Source organism: Tursiops truncatus, chromosome 12 (genome assembly GCF_011762595.2).
Source record: "Tursiops truncatus isolate mTurTru1 chromosome 12, mTurTru1.mat.Y, whole genome shotgun sequence".
Classification (NCBI taxonomy): Eukaryota; Metazoa; Chordata; class Mammalia; order Artiodactyla; family Delphinidae; genus Tursiops; species Tursiops truncatus.
Window position 1 is genome coordinate 61,934,179 of NC_047045.1, and position 27,664 is coordinate 61,961,842.

General features: G+C 38.7%; 1 protein-coding gene across 3 annotated transcripts in view; it reads left to right on the top strand.

Moving 5' to 3' along the window:
- Window positions 1-989: 989 nt before the first annotated feature.
- Window positions 990-27,664, top strand: part of PDE7B (phosphodiesterase 7B) — a 475,975-nt gene continuing 449,300 nt past the window's right edge. For 2 of the 3 annotated variants that reach the window (XM_033867764.2, XM_073789633.1), the window contains exons 1-2: window positions 990-1,412; window positions 3,611-3,667. The gene's annotated coding sequence lies outside the window, so the exon portion shown is untranslated. Of the gene's footprint in view, window positions 1,413-1,778; window positions 1,800-3,610; window positions 3,668-27,664 lie in introns of those variants that run through there. The other variant, XM_073789634.1, reaches the window with a different exon arrangement.

The window sequence follows — 27,664 nt, forward strand, 5'->3', positions numbered from 1 at the left end:
ATTAACCATTTCCTTTAAGCTAAGGTAGCTCCCTAAATTCTTTTTCTCAGGATATTTCTGTTTTGAAATACCCTGTTAAATATATTATTTCTGTCATGGCTATACTCAGTAGAATACAAAATTATGGTGCTGTGAAAAGACCATGGGCTTTGTAGTCAAACAGACCTACTCTACTATTTAGTATTATTGTTACCATTACCTTTCTAACTCCACTGTTTACTAATGTGTGAACATAACACGTGATTGTACCTCTCTGAGCCTCAGTTTCCTTTTTGCTGAGATTATATATGTAAAAAGCATTTCTCTAAAACCTAGTACAGTATCTCAGTGTCTGCTACTTTGGGAAACAGATTCTTACTCTTCACCATCCATCCATGCATCCTTTTACTAAATGCCTGCTGAACACTTCAAGTGCCAGCCACTGTTTCTGTCAGAAGCACTGTTACCAAACCAGGTTTGTTTTGCCCAGCAAACCAAAATGCTATTTGCAAGGCAGCCAAGTGAGGACAGGGGAGAACAAGTCTCATATCTGCCCCCAGAGGCAAGTGGCTCAGGGTTTATATGAGATAAAAAATAAAGAAGCTGGGCAGTCTGAGGGGGTAGATGCATAGTGGTGTGGGGCACGGGGAGCGTCTGGGGCGTGGTCATGGTAAAGGGCGTGTGGGGCGTGGTCACGGTGCAGGGCGTGGGGTGCGTGTGGGGCGTGTGAGGCGTGGTCACGGTGCAGGGCGTGGGGTGCGTGTGGGGCGTGTGGGGCGTGGGCACGGTGCAGGGCGTGTGTGGCGTCGGCACGGTGCAGGGCGTGGGGGCGTGTGGGGCGTGGGCAGGGTGCGGGGCGTGTGGGGCGTGGTCACGGTGCGGGGCTTGCGGGGCGTGTGGGGCGTGGGTATGGTGCAGGGCGTGTGGCGTGTGGGGCGTGGTCACGTTGCAGGGCGTGGGGGCGCGTGGGGCGTGGTCACGGGGCAGGGTGCGGGAGCGGCGACCGGAGAAAGGTTTGAAAGCGTCCTGCACAGTTGTAACAAAACCAAAGGCCTCTGCAAAGACAGTGCCGGCGGTCAGCACCGTCTGAGGGTGGAGTTTTCAGTCCTCTGACGTCAGAAGTCACTGAGCCGAAGCTCAAGCTCACGTGTGCCCAGGTGGAGGAGGGTCGGTGGTCCTTGACAGTTTTAACCAGCTCAGCTGAAACTAGACACGGCTGACTCCCAAGTTCCTGGAAGACAACTCGGGCAAACGTCTTACTGTTTAGGCTTCGCGCCAGTTGAAGGACATGCAAGTTTTGTAGAGCTCCTTGATTACCGAAGGCGGGTGAAATGGATTTGACTAAGACTTACGCTCCATTTCAGAGCTATGAACAAAAGTAAGATGTGAGCTTTGACCTTAGGAAGCCGTCTCAGTGTCTAACATGGAGGCAGGTATGTATTTGAAGGTATGCACCAGGCACAAAGCCCATAATGTTCGGCCCTTTCAGGCCAGAGTGTGAAGTGTCAGGAAAGCCTTAACTGAGGACATGACTTGGAAGCTGAGCCTTGAGGAGTAAGCGAGCGTTCCCCAGCTAAACGAAGTGGGGGATGGGAGGGGTGGCGATGATGGCAGGGGTGAACATTTCAGAAAGTCCTGAGCGTGCAAAGGCCGAGAGACAGAAGAACATGGCGCTCCTCGAGCATTGCAAACGGTTCTGTGTGTAAGAGCATAGGGCCTGGTGGGAAAGCGAGGGCGTGAATGTCAAGAAGATGAGTCAGAAGCTGTCAGAGGCCTGAGGAGACACGCAGAGGCTAAGACTTTTTGGCTCGTGAGCAATGGTGAGCTCTGGAAACTTTGCGAACAGATGCATGCAGATCACTCTCCTGATAGGACCTTATTACCGCAGAAGTGCTTATTAACTAGCTAGGCAGAGTTATTTTTTATTCTTCTTGGTGATATTTGGAAATATGCCTAATGTGAAAAAATCATTGAAATAATCAACCAACATGTAGACACACTTTGGCTTCTCCCTAACACTTTTTCCTGGGAGTGGGAGTAATAGCTTACATAATTCCGTGCCCTTGTTTTGCTGTTCAACCGTTTTGTTAAAAGAGAATGTGTACTCTTCATATTCACTTTTATTCTCCTTCCCCTCTTCTTCCTCTTTTTCAAAAATACCTTTTTTTTTCAAACAAAACTGAAGCACTGGTGCATTTTTTCCTGTTGCCTCAATAGGGGAAAATGACTAAGTTTTGATCCTTCCAGCCTCTCTGTGGAGGGATCACTAGCTTCAGTTTCAGTTTGGGGGGGTTGATGTAATGGGAGTGATGTCGAGTACAAAACATGCTGGGAACTCAGTCACAGGACTGTTGTAGATGGGGAGGGGGGTGGGGAGAAACCCAGATTTGAGGGTTCAAGAGCTGGGGTCCCTGGATTACCCATAGAGTCTGGGCCTCTGCTACTTTGCAGCTCAAAGCAGGATGTCCCAAGAGCATAATAAGCATGGACATTAGAAGCAGCCTGTTAGGAGGGAGAAATATCCAGGAGAGGGATGCCAGATATATAAATGTAGGCATGATCTTCTTGGTTTATTAAATCAGTTCCCAACCATGCAGGTAAGGGTTTGAAGCAAGATTGGTGGTCTTGGTAGTGAAGCGTCAATAGTGTATGTTAGACCCAGAAACTAGGTGAGAGCCCTGTAAGCATGGTGGCAGTTTGGTAGCTACATGGGTACAGCCTCATCTCTGGCATTCTAGATATGGGCTCTATTGGCAGAACAGTGTGATTTCAAACTTCACTGCATGGTAGGAACGAGGGTGCTGGTTTCCTTCCCTTGTCAGGTAAAGTAGCAGCTGGGCTAAAGGACAAACTATGATGTGTGAGTCTCAGCAGAAATAATGCCTAGACAGTGTTGTTTTTCTGGTAGTAAGCAAACTGAAAAAATAGAAGTGTGCATGCAAAGGGAATGAATGTACAGTTCCATGCTTTCCTGTGTGTTTAGGAATTGCCCTTAGTAGTGTGAAATGCATTTCTTTCAGTTTTGAACTTCCAAAAGGCTTCTACTATAACCTTTTAAAAGTGCAGTTCCACTGAGAGACAAAGAAATTTTCGGAGTTACTATAACCAAATCATGGGGAGAGGGAGAGAGGGAGAGTGAGGAGAAGAGGGGAGGGGGAGGGGGAGAATATAAAGGCATTATAAGGCACAGTATTGACTGCTACATACTCTGTTGACTGTGAATCCCAGAATGTGTACAGGGAAATTTAATGGAACAAAATTTACATATTTGTAACAAAATGCAGTTTAGAAAAAAATAACTAAATAGGCTAGCATCTGTTTTCTTTGTTGATGTTGTAATATTATATAAGCCCTGAATTTTCCCACATTTCTAGCTCTTATCTAAGAGTGCATACCACCTGGGTTGGGAGGAGGAAGATGAAATGAAATTAGAGAAGTAAATGATTGGAAGTATCCTGAAAGAAACCACCTAGATTTGTTCAAGTCAGCAGGTTCCAAGACAGGTTATTATGTAGTAATTTGAGGATCGTGTAAGGAATGTTCTGACATGTTTTTTCCCTCTTCTGCCAGAACCTATAGTGATTATGTCACCTCTCTTGACCTCTTCTTTTTCTCCCACTTGTTGCTCTAGAGGCTACCTGAGTTCATTGTCCCTGGAGATGGACCGAACAGAAGGGCAAGCAGTGTGGTGAGTTTAAAGACACATCTATTCTCTGGGAAGTGGAAGGGAGGGCAGAAGATAGGTATATTAGCTATCCATTGCAGCCTAACAATCATGCCAACATTCAGCAGCTTCAACCAAGAAGCATTTATTAGCTCACACAGTCCCTGAGAATCAGGAATCCAAGAATGGCTTAGTTGGCTGGCTCTGACTCAGGGTCCCTTACGGAATTGAAGTTAAGTTGTCTACTGAGGCCACAGTCATTTGAAGCTGGGACTGACGAATCCACTTCTAAAGTGGCTTACTTATACAGCTATTGGCTGGAGGCCTCGGTTCCTCACCCGTGAAACTCTCCTCAAGCCATAGAACTGGCTTCCCCAGAGCAAGTGACTTATGAGAGAGAGACTAAGACAGAAGCTGCACTGTTTGTTGTGACCTAGCTTTGGAAGTGATGCAGCATCACTTCCACCATATTCTGAAAGTCACCAGCAAGTCACTAAGTCCATCCCCACTCAAAGTGAGGGGAATTAAGCTCCCCCTCTTGAAAGGATATCAAAGACTTTATGGGCAAGTTTTAAAACTAGTATGTACTAGTTAGTATAAAATGGATAAACAACAAGGTACTACTATATAGCACAGGGAACTATATTCAATATCCTGTGATAATGGAAAAGAATATGGAAAAGAATATATATGTGTATAACTGAATCACTTTGCTGTATAGCAGAAATTAGCACAACATTGTAAATCAACTATACTTCACTAAAATAAATTAAAAAAAATAAAACTAGTACAATATGTATAGTCCAACTTCACAAGGTATAGACCTGGGGCTGGGACAAACCTATACATGATGTCTCATTCTGCGAACAGCAGCCTCATCTGTAAGAAAAGACTAGACTTCATGGGTCATCACAGCCAAATAGGAAAATAGCTTGTTGAAGAAAACTTATCAAGGATGTTACTTCACTTGTCCATTTATTCTAGGCTCCAGGATTATAGTTAAAAATTATATGTCTTACATGATTCAGGTATCTCTGTTCAATAACAAGTGAACAGATTTTATCCAATTTTTGGAATAGGTAATACACACATGGTGCAAAATATGAAAGATACAAAAGTATGTGGTTGAAAAGTAAGATTCACTCTTTTTCCTAGAAGCCAGTTTGCTCCCACTATGAAAGTATGAGTACCTGTTTCTCCAAACCCTTTGCAATACAATAGATTATCCACTCTGATATTTGCCAATTTTGTATGTACAAAATGGTCTGCAGATATACTATTTCTCTTATTGTAAATGAGGTTGGGCCTCTTTATACATGCTTAAAATCATCTGCATTTACTTTTCTATGGACTACTTATTCTTAATTTTTGCCCACTTTTATATTGGGCTTGTCTTTTTTTCTCTTTATTAATTATTGGAAGTTCTTTAGAGATTAAAGAAATTAGCTCTTTCCTGGAATGTGGTTTTTGCTAATCATGTGTTTTTTGACTTTTTAATGTTTTCTCTCTTTGTTTTTGGCCATGTAGTAGTTTAAAAAATGTTTTTTTTTTTTTTTACATGGTCACATTCATCAGTTTTTTTTCACTTACAGCTTCTGGGTTTGTGTCATTCGTAGATAGTCTTCCCACTTTAAGGTTATTAAGAATTCTGTGGTTTCCTTGAGTACTATTACGGCTTAATTTTTGAATTTTAATTTTGGTTGAATTGGTTCCTTTAATGCTTTACACTGTACTAACATGTAAATGCTGTGTGAAACACTAAATTTGTGTCCATTTCATTTCTGGTTCAGATAGTTCTATTTTATTCTCAGTTTTCTTATTTGTAAAATAGGGATAGCAAGAATTACTGAGTACCATCTATGGCTTTTGGTGGGAAGAGACCACCATCTGGACTGAAAACTAAACCAGAATTTTCTTCCTCATTACTTAGAAGCCTTCATTCCATGATTATGTTTTCTGTCCCCGTGGGAGAATTAAGACTAACATGGATTACAAGATAGTTTGCCTTAGTAAGACAAACCCAAATTCAAATTAACCGTTTCATATGTGCTTACACTGGGGCCCCTGCTTTCATTTATAATGTTCACTTGAATTATTTTCAATAATACACATCCACAGCTATCACTGTGGAAATAATTTTGGCGACCTATAAAACAGAATTGGAAAGTGTCTTATATTATGAATGTTAGAGACAAAATGTTAGTTTTGAGTTGGTTATTTGGAAATCAAAATGATATTTCACTGAAACAATATTTTAAATCTTGGTTAGGTTCTTGGGACTTATCACAAGTTACAGATTTATGTTTTATATGATTCTGGATAGGAGGAACTTTGCTATCGATTACACATAATGATATTTTATAATAGTGTTTCTCTGGCAAAGCACCTCTGAGGGTGACCTCAGGAAACTCAAAATACATCTTCCCCAGCCCTAGCAGCAGAAGTGAGGCTCCTTGGTGGAGGTGAGAGCTATTGGGAAATAATTATAGATTCCAGAAAGGACATTCTGGTCGGGAGAATACATCTTTATATTTGTATTAGAAAAAGTAATTTTGTAATATTTGACAGTTGTCCTGAATGGGATACCCAGAGAAATTATGTCTTCAGTGTAGAACTTCAGAGGTGTACCATTTTTTTTTCTCTCAGCACATGGCCATAAGGAGCCTTCTTGAGTACAGCCTGCGAGGCTGGGATCTGGAAGTTGGTCAGCCATATAAGGCAAGGAGGTAGAGGGAAGGTGGTGGAGAGGGTGGACCTAGCTTTGGAATTTGGAAACTGGACGTTGCTTAGCAAAATACAGTGTGGTAAAGGGTACAGAGAAAGTAATACGTGTTGAGAGTGAAATACGAAGTGAAAGGGTCACCTTTCTAAAAACCTGAATTGCACAGAAAGGGGGCTAAGAAATTTACATAGGCAAGCTATTAGTGTTAGGGATGTTTGCAAGCGTGAAGCAGGGTCTCAGCCACCAAGGTAGATTTCAAGGGAAGGAAGGTCCTAGGAAAGATAAGGCAGGAGGCGGATCTCCAAGATAGGACTGTCATGCACAGAAATAAGATAGCAATGTATCTTATTGCTATCTAAGCTTATCCTGTTTTGCTAAACAGGAAAAATCTGTTTATCGGTACTAAAGCCTAAGACCAGCTAGAAGAGTGAAAGGATGTTGGGCCCTATGCTGCTGGTTTGGAGGTAGTTAATCCCCAAAGTCTAAGGTTGGGACCTGTCCTGGGAACTGGGATGAAGCAGAAGTGGAAGGTAAGAACGAAGGAGGTCTAACTGTTGGGCAAGGAGGGAACAGAGGCCGGCGGTAAAAAAGACAGTTTTCCACCACTGAGAAAGTGGCTGTTATTCCCAGAACTGTCTATACAGATGCCTTTTGTTTAGTATCAAATATATATTTATTATATAGTATCACTTCTAATACTACCAGATAGGATGGAGAGCCCTCACTGATCACTTGGGGAATGCTCCGGAAGGGCTACACTTTACTAGTAGGCTAAATTATTTCTGCAGTAAATGTTCCTTTACAGCTGCCCAAACAAAACTTAAAAACAAGCCTCAAAAAGATCTAAGTACATATATTGGAAAAGAGTAAATATCAACAAAAAATGATATAAATTTATTAGGGTCTAAGTTTATTAGAGTCTCTATCATAAGAAACTAGAAAAAGAAGAAAAATTAAACCTAAATTAAGTAGAAGGGAAAGAATTTAAAAAGGTAAAAGCAGAAATCAAACTACAAATAACAAATATTGAGAAAACTCAAGCAACCCAAAGCCTGGTCTTTGACAACGTGTCTAACTAAGTTGAAGAAGGAAAAAGAGGGAAGACACAAATTATCAATATCAGGAATTAAAGAAGGAACATAACTATAGACCCTACAGACTTTAACTGGATAATAAGGGAATATTATTAAAAATTTTATGACAGTAAAGTTGGATCATTGTTGAAAGCATCCTGTAGTGGCGGTGGCCGACCAAGAAAAAACAAAATAACAACAACAAAGCATTTATTGAGTAATTTTATGTGGCAGGTCCTGGCTAGGCAAGGTAGAAGCAAAGACCAACCAAATGAGGAAAGCAAAGGTTATTATATTCAAAGCCTGCTATACCAAGAGAGTTAGTCACTGTCAATTGCACTTTGACAGACACTTTAAGACAAGCAGAAGAGTGGGAAAGCTTTATATTGGGAAAAAAAAGAGGAAGTCTTCAGGTGTATCCTAATTGGAGGCTGTTGGCATGGGGAAGCTACAGGCTGACCAGCTAGAAGCAAAGCATTCTATGTGATTAATTAGGGTTGAAAGTTTGACTTACCCTGGTTTATCCTAAGTTGGAAGCGGGGACAGAAATTAAGGAAACTGTCAGTTATTAATCAAGTCCTGGACATCTGGGGCTGGTTGCTAGAGAAGTAATTGTTTAGCTTCCTGGATTGTTACTAGAGATAGCTGTCTGATGTCCTCAGTCCGATGTATAGTAAGCTGGCTTTCTGGACTACTTATTGTGAATAAGGGGGTTGATTTTCTGGCCAGGTTGCAAGTCAAAGTTCTGTTTTCACATACGGTCTGGCCATCATCTGTTTGTATATTCAGTCCTTTAGTAATAAATGATATAGTGATACACTCTTCATTATGATAGTATAATGAAAAGAGTGATTCAGTCCTCCTGGGAACATCTGAGAAGGTTTCACAGTGAAGGCAATATTTGAGATGAATCTTGAAGTCTAAGGCAAAGGGAATATGAAAAGAAATTGCTACCAGAGATACAACATTTGCAAAGAAACAAGCAGGCGAGTTTGTGTTGTGTTCAGGAAGCAGTGACCTTCTAGAGAAGCTTGAGCATAGGCGGGTGTGGGAGCAGAAGAGGAGCCAGGAAAGAAAGGTTGGAACCAAAATGTAATGGACTTTGAATGCCGTGCTAAGACATAACCTTATGGACTCCAGGGGAGGGAGGAATGATTTCTAGCCCAAACTTATTAGATTTGTGTTTTAGGAAGATAATTTTTGTGACAGTGGAAAATATGCATGGGGTGTGTCAGGAAACTGGAAGCTTGCATGCAAGCTAGGACAGTATTTTCTAAATTTAAGGAAGTGGTGGTGAAGGCCTTGATCCGGGCCGGGACAGTAGGGATGCAGCAGAGGGCAGATAGAGATGACCAGGGCAGCATCTTGGACACAGAGCGAGGGCTCCATAAATGTTATGTTTCTGAATGAATAAATGGAATATCTAGGAAGTGGAATGAATTGGGCTTGATGGCTGATGGGATATTATAACTTAAGGATAGAAAAGACTCAAGAACTATTAAAGTTTTCAGCTTCATGACTGATTGTACAGCAACGCGTAGGCCGAAGCATGAAAAATAGGGAGTGTGGCACTTTATGGGTGAGGATGTCAGGTTCAACTCTGGGCATGTCTCTGGGGCTTATAAAGTTGGAGTGGTACCTAGCGTTATGGAGGTTCCTTAAAAAACTAAAAATAGAACTACCATATGAGCCAGCAATCCCATTGCTGGGCATACATCCTGAGAAAACCATAATTCAGAAAGATACATGCACCCCAATGTTCATAGCAGCACTATTTACAATAGCCAGGACATGGAAGTAACCTAAATGCCCATCGACAGACGAATGGATAAAGAAGATGTGGCATACATATACAATGGAATATTACTCAGCCATAAAAAGGAACAAAATTGAGTTATTTGCAATGAGGTGGATGGACCTAGAGTCAGAGTGAAGTAAGTCAGAAAGAGAAAAACAAATACCGTATGCTAATGCACATATATAGAATCTGAAAAAACGGTACTGATGAACCGAATGGCAGGGAAGGAGTAAAGACGCAGATGTAGAGAATGGACTTGAGGACACAGGGGTGGAAAGGGAAGCTGGGATGAAGTGAGAGAGTAGCATTGACATATATACACTACCAAATGTCAAATGGATGGCCAGTGGGAAGCTGCTGCATAGCACAGGGAGATCAGCTTGGTGCTTTGTGACCACCTAGAGGGCTGGGATAGGGAGGGTGGGAGGGAGGCTCAAGAGGGAGGGGATATGGGGATTTATGTATACATACAGCTGATTCGCTTTGTTGTACAGCAGAAACTAACACAACATTGTAAAGCAATTATACTCCAAAAAAGATATAAAAAAAATAAATTTGTAGTGCTTTTGGCAATGTGGTGTGAAGGCAGGGTCTGGGGGTCACTGGTAGCACTTAAGGAGTTGTTGGAATCATGTGAAGGGATATGATTGGTCAGAAAGAACTTTTAAAGCCAGGAATGGAGTCCAGTCCTTGAATACACTGATTTTTAAACAGTAGATAGAAGAGAAGAGGAAGCAGCAGTGTTTGTCAACTAAAAACTGTTCCTGTTTTAAAACTGTTAAAAATTTACCCTTCTTTGGAATGTCCCCTTTAGAGTTCTCAATTCCCAGTTTAGCCATTCATCTACTTGGAGGGTAGGGAGATGAACAGAGCACTTTTGAGAAAAACTGCAGAAAGCAGGTTGTGTGGAATGTACAGAATTCTGTGGATCTGACTCTTTGAAACATGGACTACATGTAGGTGAATGACCTTGTGGCATGAGGGGACCTGAGTTGGAACCTAGACTCACCTAACTTCTGTGACCTTGACCATGCAACTTCTTTGAGGTACATATTGAGGTTAATTATTTCCACCTTAAAGAATTTTTGTGATTAGATGAGATAATTCTATATTATATATATATCGTACCATATATATGTCTATGTGCATATATATATATGGCACTCAGTGGTCTCTAGCGCACAGTTTGTGCTCAGTAAATAGAAGTTGTTATCATGAAAAGATCCAGAAGAGTGACACGCAATTTTACCAGATACAAATGGTTTATATTGCAAAGATAATCATGTGGACTTAATTTTTTCCCCTTAGTTCTTCTGCACTTAAGAAAAAAGTATTTTGCTTCAGTAAAATCAGTTTCGGTTTTTGTAGAGAAGAAGTTTTTAAAACTTTCAAAATGACATTTTATTATTTCTCTGCTTCAACATACATGCTTATCATTATTCAAAATTATTCTTAGAACTACCTCCTATTATGGCACCTCTAGGTAACAAGCATTTATAGGGTGCCTACCACATGTCAGTTACTGTGCTTGGCATGAGGATCCAAAGATAAATAAGGCTGCTTCTCTTGAGAAATTCATTTACTCGATAAAATATTTATTTAGCACCTATCAAAGGGCAGAGGCTTGTCTTAGTGGTGGAAACGTGGCAGAGAATAAAAGCACTGAGACTCTGAGCTTTGCCAGGCTATGTTTAAATGAAGGGAAAGGCCAGGAAATAATAAACAGATAAAGAAGGTAAATGTAGATGGTATTTAATGAAGAAAAGAATAAAGAAATAATAGGTAGAGATCTTATTTGTAAAGCAGAAATAGAGACACAGACATAGAGAACAAACTGATGGATTCCAAGGGGGAAAGGTGGAGGTGGGATGATTTAGGAGATTGGGATTGACATATATACACTACTATGTATAAAGTAGATAACTAATGAGAAGCTACTGTATAGCACAGGGAACTCTACTTGGCGCTCTGTGGTGACCTGCATGGGAAGGAAATTAAAAAAAGAGGGGATAGGGCTTCCCTGGTGGCGCAGTGGTTGAGAGTCCGCCTGCCGATGCAGGGGACACGGGTTCGTGCCCCGGTCCGGGAAGACCCCACATGCCGCGGAGCGGCTGGGCCCGTGAGCCACGGCCGCTGAGCCTGCACGTCCGGAGGCTGTGCTCCGCAACGGGAGAGGCCACAGCAGTGAGAGGCCCGCGTACTGAAAAAAAAAAAAAAAAGGAGGGGATATATGTTTACATATGGCTGATTCACTTTGCTGTACAGCAGAAACTGACACAGCAGTGTAAAGCAACTATACTTCAATAAAAAAAGAAAAGAGAAGAAAAAAAATAATAGGGAGTGACTGGACAAGACCAGCACGTGTGGCCAGGTGAGCCCTCTGGGCGTGGGGTGACGTGGAGGAGCATGACAGTAATGAGTCCGACAACTATTATGAACGCAACTATCGCATAGTTGGGGGCAAAGGAAATTATAGACATCATAAAAACAGCCCAGGGGGAGGAAAAGCTATCAATGCTTTAGAAATAAATTACTTTTGAAAAAATTTTTAGTCATTTTATAGGTTTTATATGTTCATGCCTTTCAGTTTACCCTCATTCTTGAACTAGGGGTAAAACTTAATATAGGGAAAAACATCAGCTTTCTTAGGTTCTCCCAAATATGCACTTTGGGTAAACATTCTGATTGTAGATTAACCTCAGGAATGTTGGATATAATTTTTGTTATAAGTGAGGTTTTTGTGTCAGTAAATCCCCAACCAAATAAATCTTCATCTTCTAGACCTTTAAAGTCTAGGCTGAGTGTCTTTAAGATTCTTAATTATCCAACCAGCATGTAGAATCTAAGGTGATACTTAAAGTCATAGGACTTTAGCACTGGAAAGGACCACCTTGTCTAAGTCATCCTTATTTTGCAGAAGGTGGAACGGAAAGAAATAACAGAAAACAAAATAACAGAAGTTAAAACACACACACACACACACAAAACAAAACAAACAAACAAACCAACAACAACCATAATTGGCAGAACAAGAACAAAAAGCTTGGTTTCGTTATCACCAAATCCAGTGATTGGTATCTTTCCAGTTTTCTCATCCATTCAGTGAACTGGTGCTTCCTATGTTCCAGGCACTGTATTAGGCTCTGGGTGCCTAGATGAGTAAGGAGTTCTTTGCAGGAAATCACTCTCTCATGCCCTAGAACTTTGTAGATTGGCAAAAGATGTCTTAATTAAGCAAATTATAGTTAACAACCTCTCCAATACAATAGGCATTATAGAAAACGTCAAACTGACACATAAGAACAAGTCCTTGAACAGACTTGTTCTTTTTCCTTCTGCATTAAGATTTTTAAAAATGGTATTTTAAGGGAGAAGGCTTTCGTATTATAGATTTTGAGTTACAACGCAGACTCGGAGACTTACTAATTTCTGACCTATGCAGAGTTGCTGAGCTTCAGTTTCTAGAGACAAATTGTAAGTCACCAGCCCAGTGCCAGGAACATATAGTAGACACTCAATGAATGCTTACCTTTTATTTTCCTTTGTAATTTTATGATTCTGACAAGAAGAAAATGTGCTTGTAGAAGTGTTTGCAAGATGGAGCAGTAGTATCTGATCTATTAATGCAGGCAATGATTTTTACTGAATATAAGACTTAATCTGACATTTAATTTTTTGCCAATATTATTACTCAGTTATTTGGGTTAATACAGTGATAATTATGCTTCTGTGATTGAAAATTGATTGGATTTGATTGATTTTTCTGAATTACTAAACTTCTTTTAACCTTGCTATACCAAACACAGACCCATTTTGTTTGTATTTCATTACTATTATGCTTGTTTTATTCATTGCTAAGTCCCTGACACCCAGTAAGTGTTCCATAAATATTTATGTGATGAATGAATGGTATTATCTATAGAGGTTATAAAATATATATGTATATATTTTAATTGTTTTGTTTCATTCTAAGCTTTTTAAACCCATTTTAAATCTGTAGATAATAAGTGGCTTTTAGGTCAAGAAGGGAGTGGGAAGATATATTAAAACCGCCTGCCATGCTCTGAAACGAACAAAAAAAATCACAGACCATTATTTCTACAAACGTTAAATGCAAGCCATTCTGCTCAAAAGAAAAGAGAAAAATTGTTAGGGGTTAGAAAAGAGGAAGTCTCAGAGTGGGGACTAAAGCTGTGTGCCTGACAGCAAGCCAGGACCAAATTAGGACAGAAGGGCCTGGGGTTTCAGTGTCTGCTCAGGAGGTGGAGCTGACTGTGTGCTGGCCACAGCGTGGGGCCGGGGGGGACCACCAGGGGAAAGCTGCGGGGGACCTTATAGGGAGTGGGGGCCTGAATTAGTTCCACTCGGTGAGAAGGAAGAGTCACCATGAAGGATTGGCTCCTGGCCCACATCCCTTACATGGGGTTCCAAATGACACAATTTGTGTAGAGCAGGATCCCCAAGGCTCTAATTTAAGCCCAAGTTTGGAGCCATGAAACCCAGAGGGCCAGACTGTGGCCCATCAAACTCATGCTAGTGGTTCCTCTCGGGAGAGGGAGGGGGAAAGGGCGGTGGTCAAAGAGGACTTCAACTTTATCTGCAGTATTTGTTGGGGAAAAAAACGAATATGAGAAGATGTTACCAATATTCAATTATTGGTGAAAACATGGGTGTTTTTCTGTTATTCTATGTATTTTTCAGTCATTTTAATATGATAATTATTTTAAGAAGGAAATATTTTTTAAAGAAATAAGATAGCTTCCCAATCTTGTATAATAATTCTAGCAGCTTAGGTCTGTTTCCTATAGACTTCATTTGGTAGCATCATTAAAAAAAGAATAAATGCCAGTTAATAAATATAAATATATATTTCCTGTTTTTTGTAAGTATAATGAGTTACAGTCTGTTAAAAAGTACTCTCTTAGGATAAAAGTTTTAAAAAGTATGAAATCTAATCATTTTCTTTGCCTCGATCAATAGTGATAGCAAACTTGGAAGGTATTCAAACCCACAGGACTTCCTAAGCAATTCACATCATATGGCGTTTATAGTGAATGAGAATTGAAGCCAAAAGAAGCACTTAAATATTCTTGGACATTTACATGTGATTGTCAAGTAGACCTTATGTTGGCTGTGTGGTTTTGTGTCCGTGTGTGTGTTGCTTTAGATAAAAACTTTGAACTCTGGTCAAAAAGCAATCCAAGTTTTTTCTTACTCAGTGATAATTGCTCAAGTGTAAATCTGGAACATTTATTTGCTGTAGATCTTCCTGAGAATTTCTATTGGGTGCAAGAATCAATATGCTGTTAATCTGTTAATATTCTATACAAAGAGCAATGTGTTTCTAATAGCAAGTGGTCACTTATGCTAATACTTCGGGATTAAAAAAGCTCTTACATCTTCTTGAATGCTAATTTGGAATAAGAGCAGCTTTATTATTCTGCCTCATATATTGTGCTTTCAGATGTGTTTTGTCTCTTAAAATATTACCTTAAAAGAACATTCTCTGTGAGAAAATATTCTTAAAAGAGTATTCCCCTGTGAGAAATAATCTCCACTCAAAATGTCATTTTAAAAAATATGCTTTGAATCATCCTATTGCATCCCTGTTCATTTTTTGCTTTGGCTCACTGTATATTTGAAAGCAGCTAAATAGACCTTACTCAGATTTTCCAAAACAATTCTTTATTGGAAAAAGACCAGGAAGCAGAAACATAAATGTTTGGACCCAAAAATGTTCTTCCAAATTTTAAGAATTTGATAAAACTGGATGTTTAAAATAAACTTTTTTTCTTTTATACATTGAACTGGTTTTTCCATTGTAATTACTTGACATCTCATGTAAATGTATGTAGAGTCAAATTTTATAATTTTTATAAATTTGACTTGCTTGGATATTATATCCAGTCTTGGAACTTGTGATCTGGGATGACAGCCCAAGCTTGCTTCTAAGAGAGTGATTATCTATTCCTCTGTCACATACTACATTTAGGGTGTGTGGATATGTTAATGTCTGCAGAGCATTTTGAGATATTCGGAGTAAAAGTTTATTAATTCCAGACTTGTGACCAAAGATGGAGATCGTATAAAATGGCCGTTGGGAAAACCAGAAGATAGAATTAGAAGAAGCATTTTAACCAAGGAGTGATGAGGAAAGTTGTGAGAAGTAGAAACAGAGAAGGGAATATAAACAGAGAGCTGGATCTGACATAATCCCAGGAATAGCATGTCTAGGAGTTCTAACGATAGCTAATAATGTTTTTAAATTTGTGTTATCAGTCATAATTGTGTTCGAAAAATTATACAAAGCACTGATAATACTAGTATTAGTGATGGGCTTGGGGTACATGCCGTTCTCCTAGAAATTTTAAAGCATGAGTATAGTTTTCGTGAAATAAGTGTGAGACACGGAGGCTTCTCTTCAGGCCATCACAACTGATAAAGGTGATTATGTTAATAAACAGGAACGTAATTAGAAATGAGTCCTTTGAGATGAATTAAGTCACTTTGATTAATACAATTATTTTACTTATTGGATGCCTCAAGGTTAAACTCTAATGTACATCCCCAGATCACTTGCTAGAATTCTTGTCTGTCTGAAAACCAAATTTTGGAACTTAGTTCTCACATGGATTCATTATCCTGGTGTCCCCAAACCTAGCTAATCATCAGGAACAGCTGTGGAACTTAATGAAGGGTCCAGATTCATGGCCTCCACCCCAAACCGCTAACTCAGCATCTCTAAGATGGACATTGGGAATCTGGCTTGCTTTTATAAATTCTCCAGGTGTTTGAGAACCCTTGCATAACAGAGATGTGCATCAAATATTTAAAAAATTCATAACTTTGAGTAATTTATTAACATTTGGTATATGAATAAAACCTATCACTTACTGTGTGTGTACTGTATACCAGATGTCGACATGGGTTTTCTTTATCTGCAGAGTAATGCTTCTAGGAACTAGAACAGAAGCATTACTATTCCCATTTTAAAAATTATAAGTTAATAAGCAGAGCAGGTCTGTAGCTTGTCTTACAGTTAGTAAAAGGCAGAGCTAGGATTCCAGCACAGTTCTGCATAACTCCAGAGCTTGTGAGCCTCTCAGAATAGCACAGATATAATGTTCTGCTTCCTTACAAATGTCCTGACCACGTGTATTAACTTTTGGTTCTGGCATATTTAGTAAGAAGAGCTTTATGTTCTAAAAAGTCCCAACAGTGGGGGCTTCCCAGGTGGCGCAGTGGTTGAGAGTCCGCCTGCCGATGCAGGGCACATGGGTTCGTGCCCCGGTCCGGGAAGATCCCACATGCCGCGGAGCGGCTGGGCCCGTGAGCCATGGCCGCTGAGCCTGCGCATCCGGAGCCTGTGCTCCAAAAAAAAAAAAGTCCCAACAATGTTTAGTGTGCCATTTAAGTATCATCACTGTTCTCTTGTGCTGTTGAGGATTTTGAATTGTGACATGGTACTAGAATTTTGTGCCTGTTTCTCATGATCTTTTAGCTGGTAGATTCTTTGAGATTTGTACTTTGATATTGACAGGGAGAAAAATTTGGAAAATATGCAATGTACTTTCTCTTTGCATATGAAAGAGAGAAGAAATATTGTATATTTTTAGGAGCCTAACATTCAATAAAGTATCCCAGTGGTAACAACCTCTCTCTTTGCCCATTTCCTACTCTTCTTCCCGTGGTGGCTAGGTTTGGGTCCATTCCTCGCAGTGCTAGGTTTGGGTCCATTCCTCACAGTGTAGGAGGTATACTTCGACTATGGGGAAGAAAGCTCACTTAGTAATGTTCTCTCATCCTTCTATGAGTAAAGACCACTCAGGCTTTTCTACAGCTAGGCAGAACTTTGAAGATTGGCAGAAGGGTTGAGACCTCCCTCATTTCTGGGTAATACCTTTAGGTTTCCAGCAGCTCATTTCAATTTTTGTTCCCATGGTCCATTCTGTGTAAGGTTATTTGCAAATTTGATGTAATCTCTTTTGTATTGTAACAAACCACAAACCAAGAATTTCCTAATGTGCATTCCTTACAGAAAGGCAATGCTGTGAATAAAAATCCTGTCAGAAATAAGTCATCATGATCAGGCTTCATAAAAGCAATCAAATCTACTCATCCTTTAACATCAGTGTCCTGAAATGTGAAATCAGAAGGGGTGATAAGAAGATGCAGGAAAATTGAAATGAAGAAATTATGCTTGCTCATGAAGGAAAGGCACTCTTTAGATCTTTAGATAGATCATCCTGCATCTATGTCCAGGATTGCGTCGTTTAGATTTTTATCTCTCTGCTTCATGCTGTGCACCAAGTAGACATGGACAATTCTGTGTATTAGAGGAATGAAAATGCTTTCTGGCAATCGGGCAGCCGTGCTGGGGAAGTGCATTTCGCATTCACTTATTCACTCTCCCAAAGTCGTTGTCAGGCTAATTTCATACAAGCTGATGTTTACAGTTTGGGGAGGAGGGGAAAATATTTTGGCTAATGTGTGCTGGCATCAGTGGCTTAAATCCCAGTCAGTTGGGGTACTCTTCTTGCTTAGCAAATGCCTGCTTATTTTCTGGTCCAGCTGAAAAAATGCTGAAGGTTGTCTTGCAGATTGGATTGGGAAAAAAGTCTCCATCTTTGAAGCGAAAACCCTTCTGAGCACTAGCACAGTATATGTGTGGTTAAATTACATGTGTCTCTCATATAAATATATAAACTTAATGGAATAACAGTCAAATTTCTGTGTGAAAGAGGAACAGAAATAGCATTTATTTATTTATTTATTTTTTGATGTGGACCATTTTTAAAGTCTTTTATTGAATTTGTTACAATATTGCTTCTGTTTTATGTTTTGGTTTTTTGGCCGCAAGGCATATGGGATCTTAGCTCCCTGACCAGGGATCGAACCCGCACCCCCTGCATTGGAAGGCTACGGCTTAACCACTGGACCGCCAGGGAAGTCCCAGAAATAGCATTTAGATTGCAGCCTGGTTGTGTGGCATATATAATAGAGCTTCACCCCACCCACCTCCAGGCTATCAGTATAGACTTTTCTTTTCTTGGTCAAATTTTTGTATCACATGAAAGTTCAATATTTTGAAAGAATAAAGGACTTCCCCTTCTCTGGCCTTCTTCCATGTCCTGATCTAACCTTTGGTAATATTTCTTCTTTAAGGATCTGTACTCTGGCATCGTTTGAATTACAGAGCAGAACAGTTCAGCTTAAAATGCTCAAGAATAGAAAGAATAGAATAATAAAGTGTGAAAATGTCAACTTTTCAGAAATAGATGCAAACGTTCACTTCTCCATGATCACAGTTGAAATTAGCAAAATAAATGGAAAGTATTGCTCTTTATTTTGTTCCTTTTCAAGAAACCTAACCACTGCATAGAGATAAAAAGATGTATAAAGATATAGTTATATTACAAGCCAGAATATGATGAAGAAAAACTATAAAAATGTTCAAGAATATAGGAGATTACAGAAGGTAAATATTCATCTTAGGGGGCCTCCTTTCCAGAATCAGGGTGGATAATATACAATAAAAATTTTCCACACAATATAGTAGAAAGCTGGATAAAGTATAACAAATATGTTTTAAAATACATAGTTGAGCATGCAAGAAAGTAAGGTAAATTTACGAATAGCAGAGGATTAAAGGGGAAGTTTGAAACCAGAATGAACTGACACTCAGCATAAAGCTATCTTGGGGAAATAAACTGCTCTCAGTAACTGAGAGTGTTGAATTTTAATGGGTGCACTTGTCAAAGCTTTGGGCCAGTGCAAGGTGGAGAAATGTATCCCTATATAAAGCCAGAATCCTTTGAAAGCTACATATTCAGTCAGTGAAGGGGTGGATTACAAAAACAAACACAAAAGAACTTTCAATTACCAATAAAGGAAGAAGACAAGGAAATTCACTGAGTCTCAGTGGGTGAAAATCCCCTTGTAAAAGCTGGTGACTGCAGGCGTGTCCTTATAGCGCAATTTGGAGACCCCCAAGTGAAGATACTGACTTTAAGTGGTGCTGAATTGGTAGTTCCCCAGAGTTCCCAGTAGAAAATAAAAATCTTACTAGGTCCAGGAGGAATGCACTACTACATATGACTTGCAGGATTCACACAGAAAAAGCTCAGAAAAACATGAACTAGCAATATAAGAGCAAGCTTACACAGAAAAACAAGCAACCTTGCACTTGTTTGCTCAAGAACAGTTTGACTCCAAAGACTTCAGATACCGGATTTGCTATAGCCAAGATAAAAATTTTAAAATATTTAAGTAAATTATATAGAAATTTAATAACCTTAGCAAGGAAAAGGGTATTATAAAAAAAGACTGACAAATGTAAGAACCAAATACAACTTCTAGAAATTAAAAACAACTTATTAAAATGAATTTTCCATTGAGTGGGTTACACAGGTAAGATAGAGCTGAAGAGAATTAATTAGGTATAAGATAAATCTAAATATATTTCCCAACGTGCACCAGAGAGAAATGGAAATATGGAAACTATGAAAGAGAGATTAAGGAACATGAAGAATAAAATGATTTAGTGCAATAAACATCTCAGTATTTTAGAAGGTGAGAATTTAGGAAAGGCAATGAAAGACTTTAATCCTCAATTCAGAAAACAGAACAAATCCCAAAGAGGACAAACTAAAAGAAATGCACACCATGAATAATTATAATTAAAATATGCAGAATATCAGAGGCAAAGATAAAATCTTAGAAAGACAAGATGGATTATCTACAAAGGAGCGACAATTAGACCAAGAGCTGACTTCTCAATAACAATAATGGAAGCCAGAAGACAGTGTAATAGTGGCTTTCAAATTTTGAGAGGAAAAACTGTCAACTTATATTAGCATACTCAGCAAACTAACCTTCAAGATTAAAGGGGAAACTATGACATTTTCAAGCAAACCAAAACTTGAAAGAGTTTATCACTAACAGTCTCTTGTAATTAATATTTTTCTGAAAGAGGAAAAATAATCCCAGAGCAAAAGTCTGAGATGCAGGAATAGGGAACAAAGAATCTGTAAACTTGTAGGCAAAGCTAAACAAGCATGTTATAAAGTGTGTAATTTTCGAAGTTTAAAAAAGACAAGCTATCGTGGTAGTCAGAATAATGAACTCCTAAAGATGTCCATGCCCCAATCCTTGGAATCTGTAAACATTAAGTTATATGGCAAAGGGAAATTTAGGTTGCAAATGGAACTAAGGTTTCTGATCAGCTGACTTCAAAATAAGGAGGTTATCCTGGATTATCTCCAGGACCCAATATAATCAAAAAGGTCCTTGAAAGTGGAAGAGGGAGACAGAAAAGAGAGTCAGTAAGAGGGAGATATGACTATAGATAAAGTAAGAGTGAATGTAATGGGAGAAGGACTTGACCAGCCATTGCTGGCTTTGAAGACAGAGGAAAGAAAGGGCCATGGGCCAAGGAATATGGGTGGCCTCTACGAGCTGACAAAAGCAAAGAAAAAGATCCTACTCAGAGCCTGTAGGAGGGGATGCAGATCTGGCAGCACCTTGATTTTAGCCTGATGGGATCTGTGTTGGACTTAAGCTCCCCAGAACTCTAAGATGATAAAATTTTTATTAAGCTCCTAAGTTTGTGAAAATTTGGTATAGCAGCAATAGAAAACTAATACAGATACCAATAATGGAAAGGAGGAAGGCATTTGAAACAAAAGCATTTTAAGATGTGCTTTTTTGCAGAAAGGTAGAAACCCTGATTAATTTGTTAAATGAAGTATGCATATTAAACTTTTATGAGCAACCATTGAAAGAATGGATAAGCTATATAATTTCCTAACCATAGAAGGAAAATATATATAAAAGATTCTAAAAGTGATCATGGATGGAGAAAATAAGAAACAATGAAAGCAGAATGAAGTGGAAATTACAAAATAAGATGGTAGAAATAATTACAAATACATCAGTAGTGATCATAAAAATATAAATATATTAAATTCACCAGTTAAAAGAGATGATCAAACTAAGTGAAAAATCAGAGTCCAGCTATTGCTGTTTACAGGTGACATGCCTAAAGTGTTTGATCATTTCAAACTTTTATATACCTGATGGCATACCTTTGAAACACCCAAAGCAAGCCTTGACAAATTGCAAAGAAAACTTAACAAGTTTACCAACATAGTAGGAGGTTATAACATACTTCTTAATGACTAACAATTCAAGCAGAAAAATTCAGTAAATTGAACAACATAGTTAACAAGCTAGATCTAATAAACGTATAAAAAAGCCAGCAACCGAAAATAAAAGAACACATGTTATATTCTCAGCCACACATTAAACATTTTATAAAATGTTACCATTTATATTCATACATAGATCATAATAAATATAAAATATTATAGTATGCAGAATTGATTACCTGATCAACTGAAATTAGTAATCAACAAGACAATTTGAATAAACTTATTCATTTGGAAGCTAGAATTTTAAAAATTCATAATTAGTTTATGAGTTAAGGAAGAAATTATAAAGAAATTTAGGAAGCACTAAGAACTGTACAGTGTTATAGACACTCGGTATTGAAATTTCAGAGACAGAGCTAGACCATTAAATGCTTGCATTAGGAAAGAGGAAAGCCTGTGGATAGTAATGAGCTAGACATTCAGATTAAGAAATTTCAAAACGAACAATGGAAATTGCCCAGGGGAAGTTGAAAGAATTAATAAAGGTAAGAACAGAAATTAATTGAATCTGTGACAAAGGAGAGGAGAACAAAGCCAAAGCTGTTTTATTAAAAGAAATACTGATAAGTAGATAAAGCTGTAATAAATTTGAGCCACGGAAAAATAGGAAATAAAAAACACAAATAATATTAAAAATAAAAAGTGCAACATAACTACAGAAACAGCAGAGATTTACTGTTTCATAATGTAATCCTAAAAAACAACTTTATGGCACTATATTTTAAAAATTAGGGGGAAAAATCCCTAGAAAGATATAGCTTATAAAACTAACTCAGAAAGAAGTAGAAGGCCTAAATAGAATTATAAGTAATAGGGAAACTGAAATCAGTCATATGACAGAGATTGGCTGGATGCTCAGCAAGGCCATTTCCTTTCCCTAGAAATACATCTGCCTTTGAGTTAGGTTGAATCCATAAGTCTGGTGCTAGCTGGTAGAATGAGTACAAAAATGAGTATAACACAGGACTGTCACCCAAAATCTTTCTTAGGGTTCTTGGCTTGCCTTCACTTGCAGCTGAAGGCAAAAAAAATTTTAGATGGTAGAGCCATGCAATAGAAAAAGCTGAAAGAGAGCTACCCAGGAGAGGCACTAGACCAACATCCAACTGCTACACGAGTGAGGAAAGACAAAGAAACCTTCTGTGTGGGAAGCAACTGATATTTAGGGAGTGTTGACAGTAGCTGCTGTTATAATCCTCCCCACCGAAAAACACACAAACACATCTCAGATAATTACACAGACAACTTTGACCAATGTTCAAGGATCACCTAATTCCAATCTTACATAAATTATTCCAGAGAATAAGAGAGTGATGAGGCTAAAATAACCTTAATACCAACACCAGAAGAAAACTGTATGAGAAAAGAATAATATGATTTATGAAATAGATGGAGAAATTCTAAACAACATAATAGCAGATTGAATCCAAACAAAATATATTTGTGTTTATACACATGAACAAAATCACTCATCATTTAACAAATATTTTTGAGCCAGTATGTGCCAAGCAGCGACAGAACAACTTTAGACACATCAGAGAACAGGTACACAAAGATCTCTTACAGTCTAGCAGAAAGAAAGAAATGAGAATCTGTAAATAACAGAGTTCCTAGTATCAGCCTTGACTGAGACAGTGTTTTCCTTAGTGCTGCCCAAGATTGCCTTAGTTCTGTAAAACCACATCTTACTGATGACTCATGCTGAGTTTATAGTTAAAAGGAATTCCCCAACTTTTGTTTCACATGAGCTGTTACCAGGTCTCTTGCCAATGAAGTTATTATGACATAGATATACAAAACATCAAAAAAAGGATAAAATAATGAATACCCAGATATCCACCTCCAGCTTAAAAAAACAAAACTTTAAACTTCCAGTTGGACCCCCTGTGTACTGCTCTCTGTTTCTGTTTCCTTCTCTCCACGCAGAGCTACCTCTAACCTAAATTTATTTCCATTTTTACTACGTATGTATGTGTATTTTCAAGCAATAGAAAGTATTATTCGCATATTTTAAAGCCTTATGTAAGTATGTTTGAGGAATGTAACAAATGCTATTTGTCTAGAGGGTTTTTCGCGTGAAATAAACACTATCTACCAAGGTAAGCCGGGAAAGGTAATTCGCAAATTTGGTAAAACCAAAATGCAAAAGGATAACAATTATTTGTTGCTTACAAGAGCACCTGAATGAAAGGACTTTAAATGTTTAATCACAACTATAAAAATATAAACTATATAAAAATATAATAAACATAATAGCCACAACTTACAGAGTGCCCGTAAGGGCCTGCATCCTCTCTAAACTCTGTGTGGATTATTTTATTTAATCTTCACAAAGACAGCTATGTTTTAGGCCTTCTTAATGACCTTCAAAAATGTTTCATAATTATATCTGTAAAGACCATGCTCATTTTTTAGATTCCTAAGTACTTTCTGATTCATTATGATAAATGATTATCACAGTATATTGTCATTTCGTTTTCTGTTGTTGTTGTTGATTTCTGTTGATGCAATGGATTCCTATACTGATATATATCCAGCCACCTTGTTGAACTCTAAAATTCACTGTATTGATTCTAACGATTCTTTGGTAGATCCTCTTGGGTTTTCTATAGATACAATTATATTTTCTGCAATAAGTGACAGTAATGTTTCTTTACAATCTTTGTATTTTTTACTTCTTATTCTGTTCCTACTGAGATGAATCCTCCAGTTAAATGTTTAATTGAAGTAGCGGGTGTATAGAGGGTGTATTAGTTTGCTAGGGCTGCCGTAACAAAGTACCACAAACTGAATGGCTTAAATAACAGAAATTTATTATGTTACACTTTTGGTTGTTAGAACTCAAGGTGTTGACAGTGATGGCTGTGAGGAAAGGTTTTCTTCCAGAATTCTTTCCTTGGCTTGTAGATGGCTGTCTTCATATTAACACTCTCCTTGTAAAAGTGTCTGTCTCCAAATTTCCCCTTTTTAATAAGGATACCAGTCATGTTGGATTAGAGTCCACCCTAATGACCTCATTTTAAGTTGATTGCTTCTGTATAGACCCTATCTCCAAATAAGGTCACGTTCCGAGGTCCTGGGAGTTAGGACTTCAATTAACTTGGGGGCATGGACACACAATTCAACCCATAACAGAGAGCATCCTTGTCTTATTCCTGATTTTAAAAGGAATACTGCTAACATTCACTTTTAATTGCATTTGTTATAGATTTTATCAGCTAAGAAAGTTCCCTTTAGTCTTTTATTTGTCAGGACTTTTCCTCATACACAGTCTTTTAATTTCTACTGCAGAGCCAGGACATCAAGTAAGCCACGTGACTCCAGCACCCTTGCTGTGACTGCTGTCCTAGACTGGCTCTCCACGTTAAGCCCCCACTTGGCTAAAAATGAAGGCACAAGAGATGTTTACTTGGGAAATATCAATAGGAAGCAGTGGTTAAAAAAATAAAAATTAAAAAAAAAGCAACAGGTAAAAGAAAATAAAAAAGGAAGCAGTGGTAGCAATATGAATTTCAGGCAAAATAAAATTGAAGCAAACAGCTTCATATTATCCTATGACTAAAGAGGGTCTTCCCGGACCAGGGCTCGAACCCACGTTGCCTGTATCGGCAGGAGGATTCTTAACCACTGCACCACCAGGAAAACCCAGCATTGCCCTTTATTAATGGTAGGCATCTGAGCAAGTCATTTAGCCTTCCTACGCCTCAATTTACTCTTGAAAGGGGGGATGATAGTATTATCTACCTTCTAGGGGTACTACTTGTAATTATTAAAAGGGTCCACTACGTGAAGTGCTTAGAGCAGCCTGTTAGGTAATGTGGGAAAAATTTTACCTGCTATCAATTTTATTACCAGTGATTACTCTCAAGGTTTATGACAGCAACTCTGAAATATGTAACTAATTCCACACCCTAGGAAGATATGTGGAGTGTCCAGTTCATTCGCAGAAGCTGTTAAGATCTTTGTTCTATGTAGTTTTTTTTTCTTCAAGGAAGAGAGAATCAATAATGTTATGTCACAAAAATGTGGACTTCCTGTTAAGTACATTTGCACCAGCCCTGGGACTGGGTATTCCTTCTCGGGTGGCATCATTCCTCTCCTAAAATTGCTGCTCCACTCTGTAAATTTCTCTACTAGTCAGTTTCCTCTCCTCCCTCTGAGGTTCTGCTTTCTCAGAACTTGGCTTATGGATACAGCTTCATTGATTCCCCCCTCCCCACCCCCCCACTCTTTTTCTTCCACAGTATCCTTCATCATCTGTTTGAGCCTTCTTCTAGTTCATATTCCTAAGAAGGGAATATGATTGGCTCAGGTCATCATATTCTGCCCTTCTTCAGGTATTTCGGAGAAAGAGTCACAGTTACCAAGCATGATCACCTAAATCCCAGGAGCTGTGGCTGGGACAATTCCCTAAGAGTGTGCTGTGATGAGCAGGCAATAATCTATGTCTGTATGGAAGTATGTATGTCAAAAAAGCGACAGACGTAGCACATAAAACATCAGATTCATTTTGCTTAAGGATATGAGTGGAATATTCCTCAGTAGAATCATGATCTATGTGAACGTCGTCCCTGCGGTTGTGCAGTGCACAGCAGCTTTACGTGGCAGTCCTGCCCACAAGCCAAGACCCAACATCGTATTTACTGGGTGGGCCAAAAAGTGCCTTCGGTTTTTTAAGTAAAGATAAAACACACGTTTTTCATTTTCATCAAGAACTTTATTGAACAGTGTATTCACCCTTCTGTTCCACTACCTTCTGCCATTTTTCAGGCAACTTCATAATTCTGTCTTCCCAAAACTTTTTATCTTTTTGAGCAAAGAACTGTTCCAGGTGCCTTTTACAGTCTTCCAGGGAATTGAATTTTTTTCCATTAAGAGAATTTGTAAAGACCAAAATAAATGGAAATCCGAAGATGCCATGTCTGGTGAATACGGCGGATGAATCAGAACTTCCCAGCCTAGCTAAAATGGTTTTTGCCTGGTTGTCAAAGAAACATGCGGTCTTGTGTTATCCTGATGGAAGATTATGCATTTTCTGTTGAGTAATTCTGGATGCTTTTCATCAAGTGCCACTTTCAGTTGGTCTAATTGGGAGCAGTACTTGTTGGAATTAATTGTTTCGTTTTCTAGAAGGAGCTCATAATAGAGGACTCCCTTCCAATCCCACCATATACATAACGTCACCTTCTTTGGATGAAGACTGGCCTTTGGTGTAGTCGGTGGTGGTTCATTTCACTTGCCCCACGATCTCTTCCATTCCACATTGTTGTACAGTATCCGATTTTCATCACCCATCACAATTTCCTTTAAAAACAGAACGTTTTCATTATATTTCAGTAGAGAATCACATGCAGAAATACAGTCAAGAAGGTTTTTTGACTGGGAGAGGCCACAACAGTGAGAGGCCCGCATGTCCCCCCGCCCCCCACACACACAAGAAAATCATACATTTGAACCACTATGAATCTAGCCTAAAAAAAAACAAAGAAGTATATCAAGACTTGTATATATGATCCTATTTTTATTTATGAATTAAATCAGGAATAAATCATTATGTTCAGTGATAGAATAATCGAGAAACAAATTATAATGCCATGTGATAGAAGTTTTAGAATACTGTTTAGTGACAGAGAGAAATAGTATTTAGTGAAAGAAAAAGCAGGATACACTTGCTTTATACGGTGTATACAGTAGACTTTTTTGGCATTTAAAAGTGTAACAGCTGATTATTTAACATTTGACTTATTTGTGAGGGACTTCTATGGTCCATGATTTAGAGTATGTTTTCATTTGGGGAAACTACATGTGAAAGATTTCAGCTTCTTTTCTCGTCTGTGATTGTTTTTATGTCTCTTTAACTGTCCATCAACTCATGTTTTTATGTCTCTACAAAAAGAGTCCTAAATTCTTTGATATCAAATACTCAACAGATGTGAATATTTAACATATTTTGCTTTTTCTCTAGTATATCATCATCCGCAACCACCATCTCCCTTGCAGGTTAGGGTTAGAGGTGCTGGCTTGGAGAGAGAGCATTAGGCTGACAGAATTTGACTGTTATGAATGCAAGAGACCATTGATGGCGCAGCGCCCCAGACCAAGTCACTGAGGGTGTGACTGCTTGGGATATGGGCAAACAACTGTCCCTGCAGAGTGCTCTATTTTAGCTTTTTTTTTTTTTTTTCCCAGTACGCGGGCCTCTCACTGCCGTGGCCT